We start from the raw sequence: 16,118 nt of genomic DNA on the forward strand, positions 1-16,118 counted from the left end.
GGGCAAGCATCGGCCACGGGGCCCCTAAAAAGGACCAGGACCTGGGCAGGTGTCCAGCTGGGGAGAGGCCACCCTGAGCTGGGCAAGCTGCACCATCTGCGGTGGGGTGGGGGGGGGTTGCGATCAGAGTGGAAGCAGCGTCTTGCTCAGGTGTGCGCTTACCTGGGCTCACCTGGGCCTGCCGGGCACCCGGGAAGGCCAGGGAGGGAAGACCCTGGCCGCGCCCCTCTGGCTGGGGGAACAGAGATGGTGCCCAGAGGAGCTCAACCTTCCCCCTGCTCCCCGCCGGCCTGGATGACGGAGACGCAGACACGCTTCCCGAGAGATAGTGCTTCATCCAGGGCACCTCGGCTAATCACCAGCATCGTGGGAAAAGCCCGCGATGAGGGCCGAGCCGCAGTGCATTGTCTGGGGGAGATTAAAGCCCCAGCGCTGTATTGTCTGGGCAGGGGATAAATCTTCGCGCTGTCACTCAGACGCTGAATTAAATCCCCCCTCGTTTCTAAAGGGGCTTATCTGTGTGAATGGCGGCCACTCCGCAGCGTGAGCGGACGTGTTTGGGAGCGTCTGTCCGGGCACCTTCGGAGTCGGTGCCATCGGGAGGGGGCTGTGTGGGGTGGCACCTCCTTGCAGGGAGGGTGGGCTCCATCTGAGGTCTCCGCTGCACCCTGGGACACGCACCTCACCCACTGGGGAGAGGAGGCCCGGAGCCCTGGGGTCCCCGGCAGAGCCGTCCAGGGGAGGGGCCCAGAGAGGGTACGAGCTTGGTGGGGTCAGAGGGAGAGCCAGCGGCGGGAGAGGAGCAGCAGGGTTCTTCAGGGCAGATTGGGCTGAGAAGGCATTGACCTCAGCCACCCGGAACTTTCTAGAGAAGCCACCCCATCCCTGTGCCTTCCAAGCCCGCACAGCCCAGGTGGACCCAGCAGTGGAGCCATGGGTGGGGGCAGAGACCCCCTGGCTGGGGGCTGTCCTCACAGCACGGCCGGCCCCGGCTGCCCCATCTGCCCTCTGCATCTAAGGCGGGAGGGCAGGATCCAGGGGCAGTGTCCCGACACTTTTAGCAACAGGGCTCCTTTTAAACCTGAACCGCACGGGGGGGGCCTAATTAGCAAGATGGGTTTGGGGGAGGAGTAGGAGCCCCTCCTGGGGACCCCAGAGCCCCTGGGGACCCCCGGGCCGCAGTGATGACTCGTTCAATTGCTGTCAGCATCCCCGGGTAATGCCCATTATACAGATGCAGAACTTGTCGCGAGGCCGTGTGTCCAGGCCACCCAGGCGATCCGAGGTGGAGCGAGGTGCCCACGGCCGTCTTTCTGCAGGGCTGGGGAGATGTTCAGGGAGGGAGGGCTTGCAGGTGTCCCCCCGCCGGGGCTGTCCCTCTCCCTGGTGCTGGAGGCTCGGCTGGGCTGGCTGCACACAGAGCAGTCGCCCGAGATGTAGTCGTGGAATGACCTAGCGCCGGGAGTGAAGGCTGTCACCGGCGGACACCTCTGGGCTTGGGGGTTCAGGTTACGTGGGGGGTCTTGGTTGAGAGTGTCTGCGATCAGCCCTCAAGGCCCCGCCCCCAGCTCTGACTAGCAGGCGGGGGACCTCTGGCTGTTCTCCTGGAAGGCACTTCTGGATTCAAAATGCCCCACGTCTTGGTCTCTGGGTGTTTGGGGAAGTGCTAATCGGGGTTTTCTGTGCTGGGTGTGAAGTTTCCCAGGTTCATGGGCTTTGATGCTCTGTTGTAGATGTTTCTGGAACACCCCCCACCCCTGCTCCTTGGAGGGAGGACCCCAGCCATCGCCTGAACGAGCAGGCTGGTTCCTATTGCAGAATTTCATGAGCTGAGAGCAGAGCAGGAGCTCGTGCAGCAGGACGGCCTGCGAAGCACAGCTGCGTCTGACATAGACTGTTCTAGAACATTCGGCTTCCCAGCCGGCTCCTCCCCTTCTTCTTACTTTGGATGAGATCGTGCCCCGCTGGCCAGTAGTTTTGGACATGAGTGAGAGCGTCACAGTGGAGTGAGAGCACCCGTGGGCGCCGAATACCCCGCTTCCTTCGGACCAGAAGCCGCCGGGTCGTGTCTGTGCGGTGGTGACACCCACGCTGGCTCATCCCGGTCTGGGGCCCGAGTGCATCCAACACATCCTCCCTCACCCTGTGGTCGGGCAGCAGAGGATGGCTGGGCAGCTCCGGCCCCTCGCTGAGCCTGTCCTGGGTTCCTGGGGCGGCCCCGGCGAAGCACCACACACAGGGCGGCTTAACCCACAGCCATTTATCCTCCCCCGGTCCTGGAGGCTGGACGTCCGAGATCCAGGTGTGGGCAGGGCTGGTTCCTCCCAAGGCCTCTCTCCTCAGTGTGTAGACGGCCGTCTCCTCCCTGTGTCCTCACCTGGTCGTCCCCCTGTGTTTGTCTGTGTCCTTATCTCCTCTGCTTCTTTTTTTTTTAATATGAATTTTTATTTATTTATTTATTTTTGGCTGTGTTGGGTCTTTGTTGCTGCGCGTGGGCTTTCTCTAGTTGCAGCGAGCAGGGGCTACTCTTCGTCGCGGTGCGCGAATTTCTCGATGCGGTGGCTTACCTTGCTGTGGAGCACGGCCTCTAGGCACGTGGGCTTCGGTAGTTGTGGCATGTGGCTTCAGTAGTTGTGGCACATGGGCTCTAGAGCGCAGGCTCAGTAGTTGTGGTGCAGGGCTTAGTTGCTCCGCAGCATGTGGGATCTTCCCGGACCAGGGCTTGAACCCGTGTCCCCTGCCTTGGCAGGCAGATTCTTAACCGCTGCGCCACCAGGGAAGCCCCTATGTCCTCTTCTTATAAGGACATCAGTCACGTGGGATTAGGGCCCACCCTATGACCCCATGTTACCTTAGTTGCCCCTGTGAAAGCCCCATTTCCAAATACTGTCACGCTCTGAGGTCTTGGGGTCAGGATGCCAACATACAAGTTTTGGGGTCATAATTCGACCTGAAACAATGCCCTTCCCCACAATCTGTGTTGATCTGAGACTGCACTTGGTTTGCCTCTCCAAGCACCATTGTCTGTGATGATATTCCAACACACCCCCAGAAACCAGATTGCAAATGGACCCCCAGGATTGCCCAGGCCCTTGAGTGGGGATGAGGCAGGAACGCTTCACATGGGGGTGTCCTGACCGCCGAGCCCAAACGTGATCGGGGCCTCTGGGCGGCCCGTGAGCAGATGTGCCGAGAGGGGGCGAGAAATCTGCAATTAGCACAAACGCTCCTTTTTGAAAGGCCAAAAGAGCTTAAAAGAGAGGCCTTGAACCTGAGAAACGGCCATGGAAAATCAGGGCTTGACTGGAGAGCACAATTTTTCTCATTTTTGTGGGGTTGAGCCTTTTCAATAAGATTTCAAGAGAATAAAATCAACAGGCCCCAGGAAATTTGCATACGGCTACTTAACAACAATTCTGTATGTTTTTTTGGTTTTGTTTTGTTTTGTTTTTTTAAAGAAATAAACACATCCTCAAACCTCCCCATCCGCAGGGCGAGACTGCCCTGGGAGTTAACGGTTCAAACCTTTACAATTTTTTAAAATCCAACAGCTTTCCATAACAAAGGGCAAAATTCACAAACAAATTGCCTTCCTCTTCCCAAGGCTGCTCCTTGGCCCGGTGAAGGCGTGTTGACAACACACAGCTCCTTGGGTCACCGCTGAACGGCGGATCCCACGGAGACAGGTCCCCCGAGGTCTGTTGAGAACAGCGTGGCTCGGGGGCCGAGCGCACGCTCTCCCCTCCGGTCTTTTCAGAAGACCCGCTAACAAGCGGCTTTGTGGGGACCTGGGAGGCGGCCTCCAGAAGGCAAGCCGGGCCTTACAGAGGCAGCCTAGGGACCGCAGTCCTTGCTGGGAGGTGGCGGAGGGCGGGAGTCTCTGTGCACCGCGGCTGCCCTTCTAGAAGCTCGTGTTTGCTGAAAGCGAGTGAAGCTCATCCCAGGATGGGGGGTGTCCGATGGACAGTTCTGGAGGGGCCGGGACAGTGTAGTCACCTCCAGAAGGAGGGAGCCCTCAAGCAGGGGCCCGAGACCCAGTCCCGAGGGCAGCCCGGGGGAGAACTGCCTTCTCTCCTTGGTCGGCCCACCTGCCCAGGGCTGTGTGCACCAGTCAGGGGTCCAGGAGGGTGGGGTGCCCAAGCTGACCCCCAGAGACCCTCAGCCCCCTCGGGGAGAGGGATGCAGGAACAAGGAAGCCGATGCTGGTCAGGTGAGAAGAGCCGCGACTGCCCTCAGGTTCCGCAGGGCTGGCCCCGTCGACCCTTCCCACACATTCGGGCAGGAGCTCATGGCCTGTCCCAGGCCCCCATCTCACCTCTGCTCCTTCTTCCATGCAGACCTCTCTCCTAAAGCCTTCTCCAGAGCCCACACTCCCCTCCCCACCATGGTACCCTGACCCTGCATTTCTGGGTTGTGGCCTCCCCTCCCCCCCAGATGGTTTTCCTGTCCCTTCTGGCACCTAGCAGCTTCTGGTATTCAGTAGGCACTCAATAAATGCTCGTGGAAGGCATGATGAGAGATGGGGGCGGGTGTCAGGGTGAGTCCGTCAGAAGGAAGGCACTGGCGGTGCAGGGGTGGGGGCGGGACCCGACAGATTGTTCTGGAACGGCTGGCACCACAGGCGTTGGCTCGGGGGTGCCCGGGCAGGAGGGCAGGCCGGCTCGCCTCCCCAGACAGCCAGGCCCACCCCACCGCCCACCGGCACTGAGTGGCGGGAGCCGGCATGGGGGCCACACACTCTCCACCCGGCAGCGGGGGCCGGCGTCCTGGACGCCGCCGCGCCCCGGCTCTTTCCCGCCGCCCGCCGGCCTCCCCCAGCCCTGCCCCCGGGGTAAACCCACGTCCCCGTGTTCCTGGGCGCTGAGGGCCCGTGTCCTTTCTATCCTGTCCACCGCTCTGGGCCACCGTGGCCACCCGGCCTCCTCCACGGCCCGGCCCAGAGCAGGGCCCTGGCTGCTCACCTCTGGCCTAAACACCCCTCATTCCTGCTGTCCATTCAAAGGCAGACAGGCGCTTGTGTGGGCAACACATCCTGGACGGCTCTGGGTGCTGTCCTGGCCAGTGGACTCTTCTGGAAGCACAGTGGGGGCAGCGTGCTTGGACCTGACTCGGGAGGGCGTGGGCCGCCCACGGTCACTGGTCTGGACCCCAAAGGGTTAAGGCGCGAGTGCGGGGGGCTTTGTTCCGCGCCTCCTGGGTGTAACCCGCGGCCTGTCCCCAATCCCTTCCTCATGACCGTGATTAGGCCGCACGGGATGAATAGGCCAGCGATTCCTATGGTAACCTTCCAAATGCATTCCTGGGCGAGTGCGGCCCCCTCGGTAATTACATTCCTAGCTCGGCCCACAAGCAGCATTCGGATCAGCCCCTCCAGGGGCTGCGGGTCCCTCCCGGAGACAGGGGCCGGAGCCTCCCCTACCTCCGGCCCAGCCCCTGCCCCTCCCCTTCCCCAGAAGGGGCGGAAATGGGTGAGATCCTCAGGGCGGCCGGCCAAGCTGGCCACGGAACGTCCAGGAGGGGAGCCAGACCAGGAGAGGGACCCCCCCCCCCGCCCCCGCCACAAGCCTCTCCCCCTCCCCGCCTGGACCGTCCTCCGTGTGTCCCCTGGGGCTCCACCTCGGCTCCCACGGGGGGGACAGCCTGCAAGTTCGGCCTAGCCTCCACCCCTGGGGCTGCTGTCCCCAGTTTCCAGCTGGCAGGGTTGGGACAGGACCCATCCCGGAGGAGAGCCCAGCCGGCTCCCCTCGTGGCACGAGTGCGGGGTGTGGGGAATACAGGGTGACAGCCCTCAGGGGGGGCACCACCAGCGGGCTGCAAATGTGTTCATGCCTAGAGGATGGCCAGGCCTGGGCTCTCCGGGTGAAGGCGGGCGGTCTGAAACGGAGCCTGGAGGAGACACTCAGGCTGCCCGAGGGAGGAAGCCGCCCCCGGGGGCTGGGGGAGCTTGACACGCTGGAGGAGCTGCAGGAGGGGCTGGAGGGCGGGGGCCCTTGAGGAGGGCTGGTGGGCGGCCTGCAGGAGGTGCACGGCTTGGCTTTGCTCGAGGTGTAACAGAAGCTTGCGCCAGAGGAGCTTCCCGCGGGTGGTAACCCGAGCCCGGTCCCATGTGTCAAAGACCCCGCGGCTCCAGCACAGGGAATAGAGGTGCCTGAGTGGGTGCAGGTGAGGGGTTGCCCGTCAGGCCAGGGGGAGGGGCGGGGGCGGGCGAGGTCGGGGCCGGGAGGTGCTGAGACTACCGGAGCTGCTGAAGGACCGCGTGTGGGCTGTGGGCAGGGAGGGCACCCCCAGGTTTCTGTCCGGACCTGCCGGGCCTGCGGGGCCACACCGAGGGGCAGGTCCGGCCCCTGCCTTTGGGTCAGCATGGGAGGCAGAGCCATCGCTCACCCGGCACCAGTGGGCCACACGAGCTGGGTCTGCAGGTCTGATGTGGCTGGCTGGGCAGGCGCAGCCCCCTGACGGCTTGTTCTGGGGGCCAGCAGAGCCCTGCCAGCCCAGCTGATGGGAAGCAGAGTGGGAGCAGGTTCCCGTCCCTGCCCTGGTCAGAGGGGCAGGATTGCTCAGTGGTCGGGGGGTGGGGGGAGCAGGCCCTGGGTCAGGTGGCCTGGGGTCAAGCCTGGCACTGTGGCCTGGAGTGGGCAGCCCAGACCTCATCGGGCCGGAGACAGTAGGAGCCCTATGGGCGTCGAGGGACCCTGCTGCTCTGGCTTCAGGGGCCTGGGGCCCAGGAAGCAGGGCTGTGGGGAGCATAGCCGAATGGGTGCCACGTGCTCAAGAGCAAAGCTGCTTGGCGTCGAGGGAGAGGGTCACCCTGTGGGGCTCCTGAAACCCACCGCTGGGAGGGTCCCCGCTCTGCTGGTCTTGGGGGGGACAGTGTGGTGGATTGCAGACTGGCTTTTACACCAGGGGCGGAGGCAAAGGACTGGGAGCCGCCGCTAGCCGGCCCTGGGGAGCTGTGACTCGTGATTCTGGGCCCAGGTGGTTTAGACGGGGAGGCTTACGTGGGGATTACCGGCCTTGGGATTTGGAAGCCAGCAATTCCTTGGTGTCAGTCTGCTGGACTAATTCTAATGTAAATAGAGCAATCCTTTAAGTATATGTCATTTAATGCTCAACAGGGAGCCTGCAGATCTCCTTAACACCAGCAGGTTCAAGGTACCTGCTGGGCTCACTCCTCTGGTCTCAGCCCATTTCCCCGCCGGGCTGTGCTTGTGGCCAACCCTGGTAGGGTATCACGATAATTATGGGAAGCGGCCCCGGGCGGATTTTCAGGCCCTATTGTCCTCCCCGCTGGACTAACACCTTAGAACCACCTTCCCTTGTTAGAGATACACATGATCCCTAGGAGCTCTGCTGGCCAAACCCCACGCGCTTCCCCAAGGACAGCCCCCAGAAGGTCTCTGCTCACCCTCTGCCCCTGGGCTTGGCCGAGCGCCAGCCCCCCATGGCCACGCAGCCATGTGGCCAGCCTGGGGCTGGGCTTTCCCGCGAGGTCGTAAGCGCGTGCGTGTGGCTCCTGCACTCAGGGGTAGCGGTGGGGCGGGATCGTGCAGCAGGAGCCGCAGAGGCACCTGCACCGCCGAGGTTGCCTTTGTAAGGCGGTCTTGGCCCTGCCAAGCTCTTTCCTGCTCGGACAAACTGATTGTACTGCTTGGGAACATGCCCACCTCATGCAGGGATGCAGGGTTTGCTGGATGAAGGGAGGGAGCATGCGGAACCCTGAGCGATCAGTGTTCTCTTTTGTCCTCGGTGCATTTGTGTCTTAGTTAACAATTCCTTCCCTCTCCCCAGGTCAGATCCTCCCCCACTTCCTTCTTGAAGTTTTGAAGTTTTGCTTTCTGTATTTAAATCCCTCAATCCTTCTACTGGGGGTTGTGTATATGGTGTGAGGTCAGGACCTAACTTTATTTTATGCTCCACGTGGGTAGCCACTGTCTGAGCTGGTTTGTAGAGTGGCAGTGTTAGACTGTGATCTGAGATGTCACCAGGTCACCTGCAGGGTCACAGACCAAACCGAGTGTCGGTTTCTGGATCTCCTCTCCCTTCCCATGGGTCAGCTGGCGTCTGTGGCGGCCAATGCTCAGGGCCTGATGGAACTGCCACAGTACATGTAACCATGTAACATGTAACTACAGTAACCATGGTAAACTAGTCACAGGCACGCGGATGGGAGTGGACACAGCGCCAGGCACCGAGGTCCACCCTGAGAGGGCAGCTAGAGGGCAGCAAGTCACAGAGAGGTTGTGAGGCCCAGAGTGGTCTGCACAGCCTCACTCTGCACTCACCGATCTAGAAGCCACGGGGTCTCCAGGGCAGCCGCTCCAGGCCAGACGGAGCTGCCAGGAGGCTGGGGGCCGGGCCCAAGATGATGGTTCTCTTCTTGAACCTAAGGAGAGAGGACACTGGAACAGGAAATCAGGGGCAGCGACCCCTCGTCACTCTAGGATCACCGTGGATTGTTCCAAAAGGTGTCAGAACATTTTTAAATGGGGCAAAATAAAGTCACATATATTGAAAAGACAGGTGTGTGCTGCCCTAGAAAGGCCAGGGCTTTGGCCCTCTCTCTGGATGTCGCAGGTCTTCCTTGTTGTGGGACCATGGGTACTTACTGAGTTCATCAGTGTTTGCAGGTGGGTGAGCGGCCAGCTTCTTGGATGAGACTGAATACTGTGGACCTGAACTTGTATGCATTATCATTATTACTGTTGTTGTTGTTTTACTATTAGCCACGGATGGCACCGCTGGGAGCGGCCTCATCCTGTAACCCCCAGGGATTCGGGGCCGTGATTTCATGCCGCCTTGGTGCCAACACCCAGCGTGGCTCTCTAAACAGATGCTAAAATGATTCCGCTCCACAGAGCTCCCAGAAGTCAACTGTCTTTTAATAACTGTCTCATACTTAACGCTCCCGGGGGCCAAGTGACGCATCACAAGCCATTAGACCAGGGGCCTCGGCCAAGGATTAATTGAGCAGCGATTAGTGAACGGCTTCGCATCAGGGCAGGAAACCATGGTCATCAATGACCAGCGTGGCATTCACCCCGGGGGAGGGGGTGGCGAGGGAGGATCTCTAGCCCCATCTGAGGTCCTGCAATCAGGATCTCCAAAGCCAAATGTCCCCAAACACCATCCGCGTGGCGTCTGTGATGAGAGCTTTGGGGGGAAGCTCATCACCCCGGAAGCTGGCTTCAGTTCCCGGGCGGTGGCATCGTCCCCCCAGGTGCAGCGCAGCCCCGGGCTCACCGTTTCCAGGTGACCGCCTGAGACTGCGGCCTTCACCCCCGCTCTTGACGTAAGGTAGAACACAACATCGTCTGCACAGCACCCGTGCAGGCAAGCGCTGGGTCCCGCGGGGGGCTTCAGGAAGTGTTTCCTTCACTCCTCGTCACCCCCACCCCCGCCCAGGAAGGTGAAGAAGCAGCTGGGGGAGGGCGTGACTGACCGGCTCTCGGGCACGTGGCCTGTGCCCGGTCCGGCCGTGAACTTGGTCTGTCCGACATGAGGCAAAGAGTTCATGATGCTGGGACCCACCCTCTGTCTGGCCTGGAGCCAGCAGGCGAGGCATCCCCCCACCCCCAGGTTTCTGCTGGGCATAAGGAGCCTGCCTTCCTGGGTCCGGCTTCCCTGTGAACACCTGGGCTGGTCCCTTGGGATGGGGAAGGGACACCAGTGTCCTCTTAGAGGATGATTTTGTGCTGGGTCCTGGGGCCTCCTCGAGGTCCCGGGCTCCACCCACCTCAACACCTCTTCCGGGCAGCCCAGGGCTGTGCTGACGGAAACTGGTGGGCCTGGGAGCCCCCTGCCCAGAGTTCCTCTGCTTGTCCCACCCAAGGCTCTTCTGTCTCCCTAGTATTCAAATTAGCGTATTTCAGTGAACACGGTGGATCTAAAGTAGGCCTTTTCTCACAGTCCTGCAAATTGACATCCAAAGAGATGGTTTATTTTTGTCAGGAAGTCACGGTTGGCTTGGTGTGAATTTTCCTTCCCCTAGCATGTTGTGTCTGAGTCGTGGGATTCCTGTGGTCCTGGAGGGAAGGTTCAGGACATGGCAGGCTTAGCACCTTTAACTGGGAGCGAGAGCTCCAAGGAAGCAGGTCCAAGCACCGTCACCTCCAGAGAAGGAGCCGGTGGCGGGGCGGGGGTGGTGGTGCGGGTCATGAGAGTGGACACAGGCTGGGAGTTAGTACACGGCCTGGTCAGTGCACAAGAACGGTGGTCCAGTCCTTGCCCTCCTGAGGCTCCCAGGGGGAGATACGTCAAAATCAGGAGAGGCCAGAGATTGATGGTGTCTGGGCAGGATGGTGGCGGGGCGCTGGCCAGGACATGGCCCCAGGCCAGCGGGTCTGCTTCAAGTGTGCGGGCCAGGGAGGCCTTGGGCGGGGGCGGGGGTGGACCCCATGCTGGCTGTGCCCTGGAGGGTCCTGGGCATCCCGAGGGCAGCCACCTGAGCCAGTGTCAAACCCCAACCCTGGGCCCAGCTGGAACCCTGCACCCTGCGCCCGCGCTCGAAGCCTGCCCTGCCAGATCCCCGGGGGACAGGCGGACCATGGGGGCCGGTCTGCACAGGCCTCTGTGTGTTCCCTGAGCTGGGGGGTGGGGTGAGGACACGAAGGACAAGATTCTCCCTCTTGAGGGGGTGCTGACGGGGAGGAATCTGCACACAGAGGCGGGATTCTTGTCCGGAGGGCTGAGAGCCAGGCAGTGACCCGACTGCAGGACCTGGGGCTGTAGGGGAGGGTGGGGAGGGTGGCAGGGAGGAGGGAGAAAGAGGGAGAGAGGAAAGGAGGGAGGGGGAGGGGAGGAGGAGGGAGGGGAGGAGGGGGAGGAGGGGGAGGAGGAGGGGGAGGAGGGAGAGGAAAGAAGAGGTAGAGAGGAAGAGGAGGAGGGGGAGGGAGAAAGGGAGGAGGGGGAGTGGAAGGGGAAGAGGAGGAGGGGGGAAGGGGAGGAGGAGAGAAGGGGGGGAGGGGGAGGGAGAAGGGGGAGGGTGGGAGAGGAGGGGGAGGGAGAAGGGGAGGAGGGGGTGGAGGGAGAAGGGAGAGAGGGCAAGAGCAAGGTGGGGAGTGGTCAGTGGAGGGCGCTGAGGCCGCCTGAGCACATGCAGAGGAGGCGGGTTGGGGCTCACGCCCCCCCATGGGGGACGGCTTGGTCCGGCTTTCAGGTACCGGCCTTTTGTCTGCTGCCCCGAGCTCGCCTGTCAGCCCCGCCGTCAGAAGCCTAATCTTTTTTTCTTTGCGGGCTGAAAAGGCCCAGCATCACATCAGGCAACATACTGCTGCCTATTCTCCTTCCCCACGGAACCCAATCACCGGACAGCTCGGCTGCAATTCACTCCCCAGCCCGCCCTTTGTCGAGGTGGGCCGCCTCGGCGCTGCTCGCCCAGCAAGATAAATCATGTTCTCGAAATTAACTCGCATTGAAAGGGGGGCAGGAAGAAAGGCTGATGGCCAGCGCGGGCGGGAGCGGCCCGGCCTCGACAAATGTCAGCGCCGATAATTTGGGGGCTGTGATTAAGATCTTATCTAGGTGGGAAGTAAATAGAAAAGACTTTCATAAAACTCCGGCCCCATCCGCGCTTACCAGCTCGGGAAGTTCCTTGATTTCCTTGTCATTTCTTTTTTTTTTTTTTTTTCCTTTATTTTTGGGGGGATCGGAAGGAAATACCAAAAAGGTCTTAGGTAAAGGCAAAGTAGGATTCGGGGCATCGCTTGAAAGGATTAAACAGACCTTGAGGAAGCCAGCGTTTCTCCTCTGGCGACAAAGGGCACTGGGAACGGAGAGAAGAGCCGCCTTTGTCTCTGAATTCCCGCTCGGAGGAAACGCAGCGCTGAGCGTCAGACCGGCCGCGGTGCCCGGCCTCCGAGTTCTGCTTTTCTTTAGTCATGAACACTGTTTTGCTGCAGTAGAAGTTTTCCCCAAATAAAATGAAACCGGAGCCCCGCATGCGGACGGGGCGGGGAGGCAGCGGGCTCGTAAACACTCCGCGCTCGGGAGCCGCACCGCCTGCTTTTATGGGTCCGGCCCCTCGCGCCAGGGTGTTTATTTTTGCTACTGATGACTTCAGCACCCGGCGGCTCGAACCCCACGCCCAGGGCCCCGGCGATGACTGTCCACGCTGCGCCCCCCATGGTCCTCTCCCCGGCGGCCGGGCAGCTGCTCTGGGCCCGGGCACCAGTGACTAAGGGGAAAGTCACCTTATTGACGAATCTATCTGAGTCTGCAATGCCCCTAATTGGAGCCATTCAGGGAGGTGAAGGGCAGGGCGGCTTCCTCTGGGTGGACGGGGCGGCCAGCGGGGTGTCCTGGTGGGAAGGGACCCTGGGGACTATGAGGTCAGGCGTGCAAAGGGCACAGCCCAGGGCCTGCCACTCACTCCAGGCTCAGCAAACCGTTAAGAAGATCAGGACTGCCCCCCACTTCCAGGCGGGCCCTCCGCAGCCCAGCCAGCACCAGCCGTGGTCGCCCGGCCCCCGATCCCGCCCGAGAACTGACTCAGAGCCGCTCCCTGGGGTCTGTCTGGACAGCTGTACCCATTCCCACCCGTGGCCCCCTGGAGAGGGTCTGGGTGTCTGGATTCTGCAGAGGGGTGAGAACATTCCACCCGCACACCCCCACCCCGAGCTCTGCCTTCCGTGGTCTTGCCGTGGCCGGAGGAGGGAGGCCAGGGGGGCCCAGGGGACGGTGGGGAGGAAGGGTGGGAGGAAAAGAGATGCTGTGATGGGGGCTCAACGCCCCAGAGAGACTCAGCGCCCACACACAGCAGGTGCTCAATAAAGGTGTGGGAAGGAGGGACAGAAGGAGGGAAGTGGGTTGGAGCAGAGGCTTTAGGAGCAAGGCAGGGAGGCGGGGTGTGAAGGGGGAGCAGCGGGGGCGGGCGGGGCAGCTTTGCAGCAGGGCTTCTCACCCCCTGGGCACTTTGTTCGGGAAGATCCCTTGTCCGGGGCATCGTGGTCGTTGAGGGGTATCCCCGGCCCCTACCCACTGGATGCCCCCAAGGTGCCGACACCCCCCAGCACCTCCCTGCACTGCATGTGCCGGGGTCTGGAGGGGGAGGGGTCAGTGCTGCACCCTCAGCAGTCTCTGAGCTCAGGGGCCCCGGATGTAAAGAGTTAGAATTTGACTTGAGAATATTTCCTATTTCTCCTTCTTTTATTTTAAACACTCGGGATGCGCGGGGACAAACACTGGAGTAGTTTCCTCCGCCTGCCAACGTTTTGTTTGATTTTGTTTTTAAATACCAAGTAATGTGTGGAGGAATTTGAGCAACAAATTTGCCAGGTTTTTAAAATGTAGATCGGCTTTTAGATGTTCCTTTGAAATGTCAGAGTGTCAGTGTCATTGGAAGACAGCAGCGTTTACCCCCACTCGTGTGCACACACACGCACACGTTCACACACTCACGGGCACACTCACATACATGTACACATGTGCACACATTCGCACACCCCTTACACTCACACACTTGCACACACACAGTCACACTCAGGGAAAGCTAGCTGCCCCTGCTGCTGGGCTCTTGGGCCACAAGGACGCCCGCACTGTTGTCCCCATTCAGCATCTGTCCCCTGGGCCCCGCCAGCCAGGCATCACTCCCGCCTCCAAACCAGCCACCTGGACGGCCTTGGGGGACAAGAGAAAGAGCCCAGAAGTCGGTGGTGGGGGAGGAGAGAGAAGGCTCCTGCAGACGCCGAGATGCCGGATGGACGGCTCGGACCCTCGGTTAGAGGAGGAGTGCCTTCTGCACAGCTGGTCCTGGCCTCTCTCTCCTCTGGTCACACCCCTGCCCACCCATCCACCAGCCCGTGCTTGGTGGGTGACGGCACCCCCGGTGCCTCGCATGCAGCCTTTGGAGCCTGAGGACTTCGGCTCTCAACTCCAACCGAGCCCTTCCTTGCTGTGTGACCCTGAGTCAGGAGCAGCACCTCTCTGTGCTCGCCTTTGCCATGGTGGTTGCAAAGGATGGGGGCACTCGTTTCGTTGAGTCACTGGGAGGGGCTTGCTGTGGAATGATGAGGCCAAATGGGTCCGTGCTAACGGGACCCTCACGTGAGGGGCGGTGGGGGGGAGCCCCAGACAACTGTCCCCGCGGGGGGGGTGGGGGGCTGTGAGAATGTGGTGGCCCCGTAAACGCCCGTCAGGGAAGGAGTGGGGAGAGGCTTGGAAAGTGGCAGATAAAGCAAATACCCCCAGCTCCTAAACAAACCCAGCAGGACAGGGCAGATGACAAATGATGGGATTGTGTCAGCTTGAGAGCAGATTGGACTAATGGCATGCCGGACTCTACTCTCCGAGGATCAATATTCCATCAGGCAGGCCACGTGAGCCGCGCTCCCGAGGACAAAGGGGCCATGGCGGCAGTCCGCACTCGCCACCCACAGCGCCACCTTCGCCGCAAGCCCATGTCGGGGCGGAGGGTCCAGCCCTGCCCGCCTTCCCAGCCGCGGGGGAGCGCGCTGGAGGGGCACCCAGGCCGCTGATGCCCACTCCCATATTGGGGCCTCCCAAAGCTCCACCTGTCTCTTCTCTGGTCTCCCCGGGGACTGGGGAGTGTCGCCTTTCTACCTTGCATCCAGTACTGGGAGCCGCTGTCCAGGCTGCCTTCCTGGGGGCTCTGTGGCAGCCCCTCCCTGCCCAGTGGCTCCCCAGAGGCTGGGTTCAACATCAGGTGCAAAGTTCAGGCAGGTGTGTGGCCAGGGCCCCCACCCGGAGGACGCCAGGCCAGGTCCTCCTCGGGAGCCGCAGAAGGGATGGTCCCAGGCCCCTAGGTGCCCTTGCCTGCTAGAAGGTCACCCAAGAGAGGCTCACTCACTGTGTCCATTCCCTGGGGTGTTCACTCCACCTGTGTTGAGTGCTTACCATATACAAAACCAAAATCAAAGCCAAGGACAGAAGTGCGTGTGAGCAGTGCAGTGGGGGGAGGTGCCAGGGGGACCGGGGAAGGATGCCCATCAGTCCGTTTCCCTGGTCTCTTCACCCCCAAGATGGCAGCTTGGCCTGGGTGCCACTGACCTCACTCCCAGGCAGCAGCCCTGGTCTGGGCTTGGTCACTCCAGGATGTGGACCCTTGTCTTTCCCTGGCCAGGCCCTGTCAGGCCTCTCATTCTCCCCTGGGGTAGAGGCTGCCCCATGAGGCCCCCAGCCCTGGCTCTCATTACAGACACCACATGGGCCCATCGACCCCAGGGCGTCCCAAGCCGAGGCCAGGTATGATGCGGGTCTCCCCGCCAGGGGACTGACCTGGGGCGGGGCAAGAGGCAGGTCACAGCAGCTTCCCACTGGTCTGGTTGTCTGGCACAGCCGGGTCCCAGGCTGGCTCTGCCCACGGATCACGCCCCGGCAGGTGACTCGGCTTAGGGCTTGGACCCTGAGGGCCACCCCTATCAGGAGGGAAAGGTCACCGTGGCTTCTATTGGCTCTCTCACAACTCAGCACCAGACCCTTCGGAACAAACACGTGGATGTGGACGCGTGTGTGATGGAGCCCAGCGAAGTGCCGTTCGCTTGGCCACAGCCCAGGCAGCAGCCAAGGTCTCGACACCACTCACACCTGGGGTCCACCCGGAACGCTGGGCCCGCACCCGTCCCGAGTGTGGGATGAGCGTTTGCAGCGCCAGATGGACGCGGAGGCCCTTCCCGCAGCCGCTTGCGGGGGTGGGGTGACAGGCTCCCCCAGAGCCGCGCACTGGCCGGGGTCTCCTATCGGGCGAGCACAGTCCTCTGTAGGGTAGACCCACCCCCCGCCCCCAAGGTTTTCTGCTTTTAGCTTTTTTAGCCACGACTTTGCCAGCTCACATCCTCTTGGAATGATTCATTCCTGGGCTTTCCTTCTCCACACCCAGCTCTGTGAGGGCTGCCCCCGGGCGGGCCAGGTTTAAGGCCATTTTAAATACAAATGGCACCAGGGGCCCGGAGGGTCAGCCCCGTGTTCCTGTGGTCATGGCCGTGGCCTTCTTTAGGAGGAGGAAGTCGCATTAGACCGTGTAGGGCTGGGGCCGATTGGAACCAGGGGTTCAAGAGCCCGGGCAGGGCCGCTGGGAGCTGACTGCGGTCCGCCGTGGAACCAGCTCCCATCCTGCCCCAGCATCACCGGCCCCCGGGCAGGGAGGGAGAGCTGCCGGTCGGGGG

At 61.6% G+C, this 16,118-nt stretch overlaps 1 protein-coding gene across 4 annotated transcripts in view; it reads left to right on the forward strand.

The window, feature by feature from the left end:
- PRDM16 (PR/SET domain 16) overlaps positions 1-16,118 on the forward strand; it is a 330,283-nt gene that overhangs the window by 30,789 nt on the left and 283,376 nt on the right. The gene's annotated exons all lie outside the window — the stretch shown is intronic.

The sequence above is a fragment of the Balaenoptera ricei genome, chromosome 1 (assembly GCF_028023285.1).
Source record: "Balaenoptera ricei isolate mBalRic1 chromosome 1, mBalRic1.hap2, whole genome shotgun sequence".
NCBI lineage: Eukaryota > Metazoa > Chordata > Mammalia > Artiodactyla > Balaenopteridae > Balaenoptera > Balaenoptera ricei.